Raw genomic sequence first — 13,224 nt, forward strand, 5'->3', positions numbered from 1 at the left:
ACATTTATAGAATGATAAACTTGTGAGCTCCTTATAAGGAGGAGGGCTCATAAAGTAATATTTTTGTATGAAAAGACACATTAAGTGGCATTAGCGAGGATGCAAAGCACCTGATGTGCATGCTCACGGGCACGGTCGAAGTACGATGGGCGTAATGTGTTGGTGCATTTTGGTGTGTCAGTAGTCCATAGGTTTAATGTTTGCCTTGTTTGCAATAAACGATAGTGTTTTGCTTGTGTTTTGTGTTTTTATGGGTTTGTGATAAGCGAAATTAAGGTTTAGGTGTATCAGGTGAAGATATGTAGTATATAAGCATATCTTCGGCCTAGGGTTTAAGGGGGTTCGTTCCAGCTGCAAGAATTATGAAGTGTTTTATCGTGTGTTGAAAGATACTGTGCTATTATTCAATATAAGTAATCCTTTGGTTTAATCTTTGGTTCGTGTGATTCGTGTTTATGTTAATACTCGTAAACAAATACTAATGGGTCTCCACACCCTTAGAGTTTAGGATACATCTGTTGTAGATCCATTCCAAAGACCTACAATTGGTATCAAAGCATTAAACTCTTAATTGTGTGGTTCGGAAGTATCACACGAGTGTTGCACTTGAAATAAGGATTAATCACAAGTTTTACGTCCAAAGCCTACTCAAAAATACATCCATAGCCTACCCACCAAAGATCCCCACAAAACCCTACACTCAAACTCACAGCCGAAAAAAGAAAAACCAATTTTTCCAGCCGTCACAGCGAAGTTATCGCTAGGGTTTCCTCAGATCAGGTGAAGTTATAACAGGCGAAGTTATAACAAGCAAAGTTATAACAGGCGAAGTTAGAACTAGGTGAAGTTGTCAAGTTACTTTGCTTAACCGAAGTTAACCAGACTGTTTTGACCAGGCGAAGTTGAATTAACTTCGCTTACACTAAAACTCAGTCAAAGTTATAGACCGTTTGAGCTACTTTCTTAGCAGAAACCTCCATAATTAATCAAATGACTTTAATAAATGTATCTAAACTGATTAAAATGGAAGCTGAGTCGGGTTCCGCTATGAAAGCACCTAAGTTACTTTGAGGAACTGATTTTGTTCATTGGAAGGAAAGATTTAAACAATACATCAAATGGCGAGACGCCAAAATGTGGGTGTGTATTGAAGATGGTTACACGAGTTTGATCAACTTGATCGACTCTTTTCATTAACGCAAATAAAAGAAAATACAAGAGTTTAAATAACCAACGTAACTTGACCCTCAAGGAACTAATCCCTGATTTGAAATGAAATCAAAGACAGAAATAAAAACATAATTAATGATTAAAAATAAACTAAATACTTGAGCACCAACTAGATGAATTTATCTGTTAAGCCTCTTTAATTTGATCTCCTCCAAACCGCCCCTTTGATATTGAACCGTACCACCCTTTTCGTCTGACTCTAACCGGTATTGCTAATTTCACACTCCCTTTCAATACCGAGTTGGTTCATTCCAATGATCAAACACATCTGATCAAGCTTTGACTTTGTCATTCCCTTTGTTAACATGTCAGCCAGCTTCTCGTTGGTATTCATATACTCAAACTTTATCTCGCCTTTAAGTACCTTCTCCCAAATAAAATGATAGTGCACTTCAATATGTTTTGTTCTTGCAAGGATTGTCGGATTCTTCACCAACTGTATAGCTGACTTAGTATCACACCATTTAACTCACCCCATAGTCATCATCTTGGTTCAACTCTTTCAACAAATGAATTAACGAAACTAACTCTTGTGCAGTGATGGCCGAGGCTTGCTATTCGGCTTCCGTAGTAGACAACAAAATCGTCGGTTGCCTCTTGCTGCGCCAAGACAGCGTGCTTGACCCAACTAGGAAAACATACCCAGTTGTCCATCTACGACTACTCGGGTCTCCCGCGTAATCCGCATCACAATAACCATGCAATTCAATCTGTTGCTCCCTCTTAAATTCAACACACGTTCCCAATGTTGTTACAACATACCTCAACACTTATTGGTTGCGTATAAATGAGGTTTTCTTGGATTTTTCATGTATCGAGTCAACACTCCCACACCGAATGCGATATCGGGTCTCGTTAACGTTTGGTATATGAGAATACCTACTATTCGTCTATACTGTGTTGGATCCTTAACTTGCTTTCCTTCATCAAGTTAGAGTTTAACATTAACATCGATTGGATTAACTGCTAATTTATCAGGTTTTACGCCCAACATGTCAAACTTAAACAACATTTCGGTCGCATACTTTCGCTGATGTAATACCATACCATCTTTACCATAGTCGAGCTCTAAACCGAGAAAATGCTTAAGTAGTCCCAAATCTTTCATTTTAAACCTCTTATCAGATTTTCCTTGAGTTGGGATATTTCTTCTATCAAGTGTCTCGTAATGATTAAATCGTCTACATATACGAGTACAACCACCACTTCTGTTCCTCTAACTTTAACAAACAAACTTGCATCCATCGTTGTTCCTACAAATTCGTTGTACTCGAGAAACTCAGAAATCTGCATGTACCGAGCTCTTGGAGATTGTTTTAGCTCATATAAAGCTTTCTTTAGCTTACACACATACTCGGGTCGAGAGTGTTCTTCGAAACCCGCGGTTGTTCCATGTAAATTGCTCGATCTAGATCTCCATACAAAAATGCATTATTCACATCCATTTGCCACAAGTCCCAATTTTTACTTATTGCAATGGCAATAAGGACACACGGAAGTTAATTTTACAACAGGACTAAACGTCTCGTCATAATCAAGGCCATATTCTTAAGAAAATCGTGTGCTATAAGACAAGCTTTATACCTCTCGACTGACTCGTCTGCTCGTTTCTTAACTTTGTAGACCCACTGACACGACACGGGCCTCACGTCTTCATGTTTAGGCACTATTTGCCTAGTTTCAATCTGGAGTAATGCATCAATTTCCAGCTTCATGGCTGACCCATTCAACTCGGTAACAAGCTTCTTTAAACGAACCTGGGTCTACATCATCTTCAATAACAGTGACCAAATTTGCACACCTAGGATTCTGTTTTCTTTCTTTTGATGACCGTCATGGGTTAGTCGTTTGAACTAAACTTGGTAGCTGTTGTTCGGTTTCATTACTATTGCTCTCTTCTTGTTCAGCCTCTTTGTCTGGGTCCGAGTCATTCACAATATCAAGTTGCAGCTTACCGCTCGATGTTTTGAGTCGTGCTGTCAGGTTTTCGGTGTCTGACAATTGTTGATTTTTGTTAGACCCCCATGACGAATTTTCATCGAATACTACATGACGAGAAACATGGCACTTTCCTGTATTCGGCTCGCAACACTTCCATCCTTTGCATTGCTCATCATACCCGATAAAAATACACTGGATTTCTTTCTTGTCTAACTCTTTCCTAAATGACTCGGAACAAACACGTAACAAACGCACCCAAAAACTTGAAGATTGCTTACGATCGGTTTCTTTTTAAACAATAGCTCGAAGGGAGATGTGCAACTCAAACCCTGTTGTGGGGTTCGGTTAGTTGCATATGCCGTTGCCTTCATTAATATAGCTCAAAATCTCTCCGAAACATTCTTGTTATTACGCCAACATCCCCACACTTGTTGTAAGTGGCAATTCTTTCGTTCTGACACATCGTTCTGTTGTGGTGTGTTCGAACAAGTTAACTGCCTTTCAATCTTACACGCCATTAGGAAGTCATTAAACTCTCGGCTCGTGTATTCTCCCTCGTTATCGGACTGAAGGGTTTGAATTGACTTACCAGTAACTCGTTCGGCTTCCATGCAGAATTCTTTAAATTTTTTGAAAGCCTCACTCTTCTGCTTCATCAACGCCACCCCAAAGAAAACAAGTGCAATCGTTAATAAACGTAATCATATACTCTGCCTCGCCAAGAGACTTTTGTTTCATCGGACCACAAACATCCGTATGAACCAACTCGAGTGGCTCATGAGTCTTGTAACTAGCCCTCTCGAACGATTTTTGGTGAGCTTTGCCAAATTGGCACTCGGGACATACCTCTTCAAGTTTCACCTCAAGTTTTGGAAGACCGGCCACTAACTGTTTCTCCACCATAATTTCAAGCTTATCATAACCTACATGCCTGAGCCTTTGATGCCAACGATCGGTCGTTTGATTATTTTTTGTCTTCTCAACGTAGGTTGACTCGGCCGACAACACATATACCTTCTCTTTCCTAACACCTTTAAGAACGGGAATTTGACATAATCCGCCCCAAATAAAACACTCCGACCTGTGTCGGTAATTTGAGAAATCGAAATCAAGTTCTTTTTTATACCGGGAACGTGATACACTTTTTTAAGCACGATATCATCTTCTTTTCCTTTAGATGGAAAAATAACATCACCTGTATTCGTTATTTTGTGACGTGAGTTATCTGCTATTACTACAACTCTATTTCAAACATATCTAGAAGAGTTAGCCAACTTATCTTTGTCTCCAACCAAGTGATTTGAGCACCCAGATTCGACTATCCATTCATCAAGATCGTTTGTTCTTTCTTCAACTCTGGTTGTAAGGGCTAGCACTACTTGCTTCTGGCCACGTTTGCTTCTACATCCCACAGTTCTTCGTTCTCGGCTACGTTTCCTTGCTCTTTTGGTTCGTTTATACATTCCTTAGCCATATGCCCACGTTCTCCACAATTATAGCACTTGTATGGAAAACTTTTATCTTTAGACTTATCCGATGATTCCACTTTCTAGAAGGTCTTGATTTGGACCAGTTTGACCGACAGCTTTGATCAAACTTTTGGTTCGATACTCTACCGAACCGAGCTTTCCCTTTCCCTTTCTCAAAAAACAGAGACTCATCTTCTTCCTTAATCGAGATGCCGACCATTTGTTTTACCAGGGCCTCTTGTCCAGTATGCAGATTCTCAAATTCAACAATGGTAGGCTGAGTAGGCCAGCCTTGAACTGCAGCGAAAAAGTTCGATACTCCGGTTTCAAATCATGGATAATAATCAGTTTCATCCTTGCTTCCCCAACTTGAGATTGGAAATCTAGTTCGCCGATCTCTCGGCAAAGATTCTTTACTCTATTGAAGTATTGAGGAGTCGAGAGCTCCCCTTTAGAAATGGACATCAACTCGCTTGCAAGCATCTGCAGACGCGCATCATTTTTCTTAGAAAACAGCCCGGCGAACATATCCCAGGTCTGCTTCGGGTGTAGAACGCCTTGCAGATGATCGTGTAATTCATCGTCCACCATGGTCTTGAGAACGAACATCGCTTTACCCGCTTTAACCCGCCACTTATGGGTATCGATTTGTGGCTCCTGGTGTTCGGCTCCATTAATGACTTCCCATAATTCTTGCCCCTGAAGGTAAGACATTAAACACGTGGACCATGTGTTATAGTTGGTGTTATTCATTTTCTTGACACCCCCAACTACTTGGAGATCCGCCATGGTGATCATTCTTGAACTTTCTGATCTGCAGCTTAGTTCGAAACTGATTGAAACAGGTTACTTGAACCTTCTTGATCTGCTACTTCTATTCCAGACTAACTGGGATATAAACTGTTTCTTCTTCCTTCGTCTTTTCTTCGATTACAAACCCGACAGACGGATTTAAATCTTTAATGAATGAAATAGCAAGTCCTCCAAGATCAGCTTGCTCTGATACCAGTTTGTTAAAACTGGGAGCACACTAATCCGCGAAAACACACAAGTTTGATCAACTTGATAGACTCTTTTTCATTAACACAAATAAACGAAAGTACAAGAGTTTAAATAACCAACATAACTTGACCCTCATGGAACTAATCCATGATTTGAAACGAAACGAAACCAAAGACAAAAATAAAAACATAATTAAAGACAAAAATAACTAAATACTTGACCACCAAGTAAACGAATTTATCTCTTAAGCCCCTTTTAATTTGATCTCCTCCAAACTGCCCATTCGAAATTAAATCGTACCACCCTTTTCGCCTGACTCTAACCGGTATTGCTAATTTAAAAAAAAACGACCAAGTAAAGTGAAATCTTACGAGAAGTGAAAACTTTGGTTGTTCTTTTCATAGTAGGTAATTTTCTTGTTTAGTAGTCATTTTAACTTTCATGTCAATGAAATCTTAGGTATGGATGGCTTAGTTATACGTGGCCATGTGCATCGGTAAACTTGTACCATATAATGAATATTTGATAAGGAAATGTGCCTAAGCAATTTAAATGAACCAAAGTTTTGTACTCAATTGGTTGTAAATTTTAATATGATATGGCGTCACGAAACATAATGATACTGCAAAATAAATGAAGGTATCATTGTAATTATGGGATTTTTTATGGCATATTCTCATATAATTAAAAGCATTAGCGACATCCTCATCTTTTGTCATTGCAAAATGCTTTTGTTTTTCAAATGGGTGAAGTTTTATTTGAATCTATTCCTATAAAGTCTTGGGATCAATAGCAAAATAAATGTCACCTTTCTCGATTATCTGTGGTACGCATGGTGATCAAACTTTTTTCAATACTTCAAAGACATGTTTTTCCCATGAGACTTCCCAATTATTTTTAGCGTTACTACCTTCACGCATTCAAAACTATGGGTTCGTGAATAACGAGGCTGATTAAACTGCTCATATTGTTATTTCGGTGCTAAATACATATTATTTCGTAGGATTCACAAAAATATTCAACCAAACCGCTAAATAGGGATTCAACAAACTTGAAACAACAAACAAAAAACCAGGTTGGTGGGTTTGGCCAAAAAGACGAATTTAACTATTTGGTTGTTTAATGGTTTGGTTTTGATGATTTAAATCAATATTTTTCTTAATCATAAATTCATAAGTTTGTATTACAATTTGTAACATGATAAAAATAGTTCATGATTTTATTCAGGTATACAACTACATATTTTAAAGGTAAATTGGAAATAAATAATCACATCTTTCGTGTATTAGTTAATAATAATTCCACCTTTAAAAATCACCAGTAGCGGTCCCACCTTTCAACTATTTTTGTCACAATGGCCATTCGTTAAAAAATGTTTAGCGTCGTTAAGGTTTTCCTAGTTTCAAATTGATGTGTTCAGGGCTTTTGATTGGAAGAAAGATACGAGTCGGCCGATATAAAACATATCTCAAAATACTATAAAGTCCGTCATACGTAAATGTTGGTTTGAGCCCATCATACGTAAAATGACCCTATAAAGTCCCTATGGTTTCTTGGTGTGTTGGTTTGTGTCCCTCCATCAACTAATGGTGTTATGTTGAGAGGAAAAAATAGTTGAAAGATGAAACCGTTGCTAGTGATTCTTAAAGGAGATTATTATCGGTCAAAACACAAAAGGTGGGATTATTTATTTTCTAATTTTTTCTATTTTAAATACATACATATAATTAAGCTAAAACATATGGTCCAGCTTACACGTTTAGCTCTAAGTTTTAAGATGGACTGAACCAAATCATTAAACGATCAAATCGTTAGCCGAACACTTAGATCTTAAACCAGCAAGTTTGTTTCTGAAGGTAAAAATTCGGGAAATACCGGTACCGTAACGTACTGGTACCAATACCGTACCGATCCCAAAACTCAAAACTTTTGTACCAATTCGGTATCGATGGTACCAAATCGGTACCGATTTCGGTAGCCATACTGTAAAGTCCGTCATACGTAACTGTTGGGTTTGAGACCATCATATGTAAAATGACCCTATAGAGTCCCTATGGTTTCTTGGTGTGTTGGATTGTGTCCCTCCATCAACTATAATGGTGTTATGTTGAGAGGCAAAATTTGACTTTTCACTTTGTATAAAACTCCCGATCAGTTTGCCTCCTACATTATATATAGTATATACTATATAGATATATAATAGAGAACATATATGTAATTTTATAATATTGAGGATTGATCTACAATATGAGCGAGCCACATAAACTATCCGTGTAATTAACTATATAGAACAAGCTTGAGACTTCCATGTTATGGGGGTTTATTTTGTTTTTTTTTAATCGTTTTGCTATTTTATATTTTTGTAATGATTTGTTTATTTTTTTAACGTAGTTTTGTTTTGATTTAATACGTGTATGTTAGTTAGTTAGTTACGTTTATTATATTTTTTAACGTTTGAACTCTTTCAATTGAGACGTGTAGGTTTTTTAGATTTTTAGCGAACGAGCATAAATGAACACAAACATGTTAATTATCTAAAATGAACAAACAAGAACACAAATATTTGTCTTGTGAAAAAGGGGTGGTTGATGCAGGGCCGGCCCAACAGTAGTGTTGGACCAAGCTAGGGCTTTAGGCCTTAGAGAAAAAAAGGCCCCCATTTAAAATTAACCATTTTTATATAGAGAGAAACGTCTACTAATAATGTGTAATTGATAAAAGAGACAATATCATACGCTGGCCTAGTGGTTTCCTGCATGTTTTTTAACTTCTAAAATTAAAACTTTTCCAACTCTCACTCACTTAAGTTGTATTTTTTATTTTTGTTGATTCTCCATATCATATCTTATTTATTTTGTTTTCATTTTTCCCTAGCTATCTACCTTGAATCTGTATTATATACATCACAACATCACGTTATTTTCTAATTGAAAATCCAAAGTATACACGATAACCCCTCGGTAAATTTTAAAATAAAAATTCTAAATTCTACAATTTAGTTTCTTTAACTCATGGTAAAGGCCTCAAATTTTCTTTTGCTTTAGGCCACCAAATTGGTTGGGCCGCCACTGGGTTGATGTAGGTGATGATGGTGGTTGATGCATGAGAGGGGAGGTTGATGACGGTGGGTGGTAATCGGAAGTTAACCGATGATGAAAAGGATAGGCCGGCGATGGAGAATATGTAGAGGAGAAAAATTAAATTAGGATTTGATGTTGAACGGGTTTCACAAATAAATAAGATGATATAACATGTTTAAGGACTATCCAGATTTTGTGACCTATGACCTGTGAAAATTAGGGTATGTTTGGTTAGAGATAATGGAATGAAGATGGAATGAAATGGGTGAAGGAATGGAATGGACAATGGAATGAAATAGATCATTACCATTACTTTGTCTTGTTTGGTTAACCTATGAGAATGAAATGAAATAAATTATTACTTTATGTTGTTTGGTATAAAAAAACAGTATGAATGAAATAGAAACTCCTATCTCAAAATATTTTTTTTACCAAAAAAATAAAATAAAAAATCCTGCAATGGTGACAGTGGTGGTGGTGGTGGTGTTAGATCCGGCGACGAAAATGGTGGTGGCAGTGGCGACGGTGGTGGTGAGGGTGGCTGTGGTCAAGCAGCGGTAGAATTGGTAGTGATGGCGATGGTAGGGTAGCGGTGATGGTTAGGCGTCGGCGGTGACAATGTTTGCGGTGGTTACGACGACGATGGTGCCGGCGGAGGTGGTGGCGGTGGTTGCGTTGGTGGCGACGGAGGTGGTGGTGGTGGCTACGGTGGCAATCAGGTGTTGGTGGTGGCGATTGTAGTGATGGTTGTTATTGTTAAGTGGTGGTGTTGTTGAGAAAGTAGGATGGAGGAATGGAATGAAAAAAAAGAAGGGGGGGGGGAAGGAATGGTTTTGATGGAATGGGATTCCATTCTATTGAGCAACCAAACACCACTTTTTTCATTTCTACGCAATGAATCATTCCATTCCCCCTATCAATCCTGCATACCAAACGCTACCTTATTGTTTGATGATTAAACAGCTATTTCACAAATAAATGAGATGTTATAACTCATTTAAGGTATAATTATGGCCTGACATGCAATGAGCTCATACTCGATCAATAAAATTGTTTTAGTATCGGTTTATTAAATATGTCGGTTTATGTGACTCACCAGCTTCGTGGTGACATATTTTTACCCGAGCATGCATTACAGGTTGATAAGTAAGCGCATGGATGCTAAGAGTTGGAAGAGTTTAGACGTTTTATCCTATTACCATTATTATGCTTTGTAATATGTGTAATAGTTAGACATGCAACAAATGCTTTAGTTCTTTATAAAAGATTATGTTTCCGCTGTAAGTCTGTGCGGACTAGTCACTGTAAGTGCCCCATCCTGGGTGGGGTATGACATAAGGGCTATCCGGGTTTAGAGAGACCCATTACCCGCGAAAATTATTGTTTAATTATAAAAGAGTTTCATAAATAAATGAGATGACATAACACATTTAAGGACTATCCGGGTTTGATGAGACCCATAACCCGTGAAAATTATTGTTTAATTATGAAAGAGTTTCACAAATAAATGAGATAACATAACACATTTAAGGACTATCCAGGTTTGATGAGACCCATACCCACGAATTTGATTTAAATGCATGAGAAGCCTCAAATCAAATCAAACTATCTGGTGGCTTAAAAGAGGATGGAATGCTATCAGAAAGTAACACACCGAATTTTTCTTTTAGACATCTAGATAAATAGATAGATATACAATATTTCAATGTACTTGTAAATAAATTAACCATCTATAGATGTTTTAAATTTACAGAAAAGAACCTTAAACAAATCATAATTTTTTAAAGACAAAATAGCAAAACTCGTCCTTTATGTTTTCATGATTTTTTAGTGGATGTCCTTTAGCGAAAGAAATACCAGAAAACATCCTTTATGATTAAAAAGCTTATCACGTTTTATCCTTTAGCCCTAACTCAGTTAAGTTTTCTCGTTAAAACAAGTCATGTGCAAAGCACACGAGGGTAAATGCGTCTTTTACTTCTTGAGGGACTATTAGGGTAGTAACTTAAACTTTGAGACAAAATGATGATATTTAAAGATAAAATTTCTCCATCTCTCCCAACAACCTGCAACTCTATCCACTTTATCTCCCTCTATAGTTTCCACCACTACAATCACCATCACCAGCCGCCACCACCATTTCCGGCCACCATAATTTTTTACCCCCGCGCCATATACTCCCTCTCTCTTCTTTATTCTATTTTTAATGTCATTTTCAAGCTTCCCAAGTTTTTTACTCATATTCAAGATTCTCACACCCATGAACAATTGTGATATGCATCAAATCTTCAACCTTTTTTAGAAAAATTTACAACAATCAAACAAATATCAAGATTCCACAATTTCTTGTTCTAATACCTCGACTTTAGCGTTTGGAAAGCCTAATTCGGAAATTGGTTGTGGAAAATCGGGGGGTTTTAACATTTGTTATGGTGTTGTTGTGGTGTGAGTTGGAGAGGAAGGTGTGGACGGTTTTCAATGGTTGACGGAGATGTTTAAGGGGCATAGCGATGTGCATCGGCGGCAGGGTCAATGACGACGGGGATGGCACAAATCACCGACGTGGTTGAGGAGGTTGATGGGTGTGGTGTTGAACGGCGACGGGGATGGCTTGATTAGGTTTTTCCAAGGTGTCCTTCCATCGGTGGTGGAGAAGAAGACGAGAACGTGAGTGATGAAGGGAAGGTGATAATGACGGTAAAAGGTGGGTGACTTTAGGCTTGAAGAAATATGAAGGGGATGGTGGTTATGGCGGAGGTGGTGGGTGGTGGTTGTGATTTTGGATTTTGGATTGAGAAAGAAGATGGGGGTAGATGGTGATGGTGGAAGATAGTTTATTCTTTTATTTCTTATTATTAAATTTGTAAAATTACAAAAGTACTCTCATATATTTTGCACATTTAACAAGAATACTTAACTGGGTTAGGGTTAAAGGACAAGACGTGATAAAGTTTTAATCATAAAGGATGTTTTCTGGTATTTCTTTCGCTAAAGGGCATCCACTGAAAAATCATGAAAATATAAAGGACGGGTTTTGCTATTTTGTACTTTTTTAAAATATTAAAGGTAATGATTATGTATGTACTACTATTCGGTTTCTTAGTTAACATTGACACGTTGTTATAATTTTTTTTAAGATCAAAATCCAATAAATCCGTATTCCTATATAGGATCATGAAAGGAACATGCCAATGCTCCTGGTTAGAGAAACGTGGAATAAGAATCAAATATAAATTATTTATTTTATGAAACGTAGGAACCAATAAAATAGTGACATATGAGGCTCATGAAAGGAACATGCAAATGTTCTCCGGTTAGAGAAACGTAGAAGAAGAATCAAATATAAATTATTTTTTTTAAGAAACATAGGAAACAATCAAATAGTGGCATATGACATCTCCGGATACTAGATGAAGCGTAATTTTTTATTTTGGTACATAAAAGGGTTTAAATAAGAAGAGACAAATTTCAAAGAATTACAAAAAGTCTATGTAGGTATTGTGTTTTAAATTTTAGGTATGATATTTGGATTCATTTCGAGTAATGGTATACAAAATAGCATCATATGTGTGGAGGTAGGGTACCAAATAGTCCGTAAAGTGACACAAGGCAAAGTCAACCATCAGTGGAGGCGGAAGATCATCCGCAGAAGATATATAACTTCCGCGGATGGCATACCTTACACTTAAAAACTCAGAGAGTTCAGCGAATGGTATGTTGTGATTGAAGGACAGGACCGCACGTGACAAAGAAGGGAAAGACCAATCGCAGATCAAGATTCCTTCAATTCCCATGACTGCGCGATGGACCAATCGTCGAGGGCCAGCGATGCACCTGCCTGCAACAGATATCATTGTATGCCAGCTGTCCGTCTAATCAAGAATCGTTATCATGCACAGCCGTAAGATTATAAGGTTTCGTTGAGTGGATACCTTCGGCTATAAATACCTAGAGAGGATCAATGGTAAAAGGATCTGCAACTCATTTCTCTTTAAGAAATTACTCATCACTTACCATACTGATTTTCACGCCGAAGGGTGGTTACGAGACCCCCCCCCCCAGATTCCTCGTCTCGTAACGAGCTCACAATGTTTTGTTTTGTAGGTGAAGTTGTTCTGACCTTGAACGATCTGGTTATACTCCACCCTCGGTTGATAGATTAAGCTAAACCAAATCTAGATTAGTTTAGTGTTTCTTCATTGGCACCATCTGACCTTGAACGATCTGGTTATACTCCACCCTCGGTTGATAGATTAAGCTAAACCAAATCTAGATTAGTTTAGTGTTTCTTCATTGGCACCATCCGTAGCACCAAGAATAATTATAAGTTGTTTAGGGTCGTTATGTCACACCCCGACTAGCAGTAGCGGAAGCGTAAAACAAGAATGCTATAGGCATCTCTGGTATCAACCACATTGTTTATAAAGAAACGTTAATAAACTAATTTGCATCATATTACATCATTATAACTTCGGTTACGAACTAGGTGCATCTATCTACAA

The sequence above is a fragment of the Bidens hawaiensis genome, unplaced genomic scaffold (assembly GCF_021521415.1).
Source record: "Bidens hawaiensis isolate Kalapana, Puna unplaced genomic scaffold, B.hawaiensis_p1.1 tig00021021_1, whole genome shotgun sequence".
Lineage (NCBI taxonomy): Eukaryota > Viridiplantae > Streptophyta > Magnoliopsida > Asterales > Asteraceae > Bidens > Bidens hawaiensis.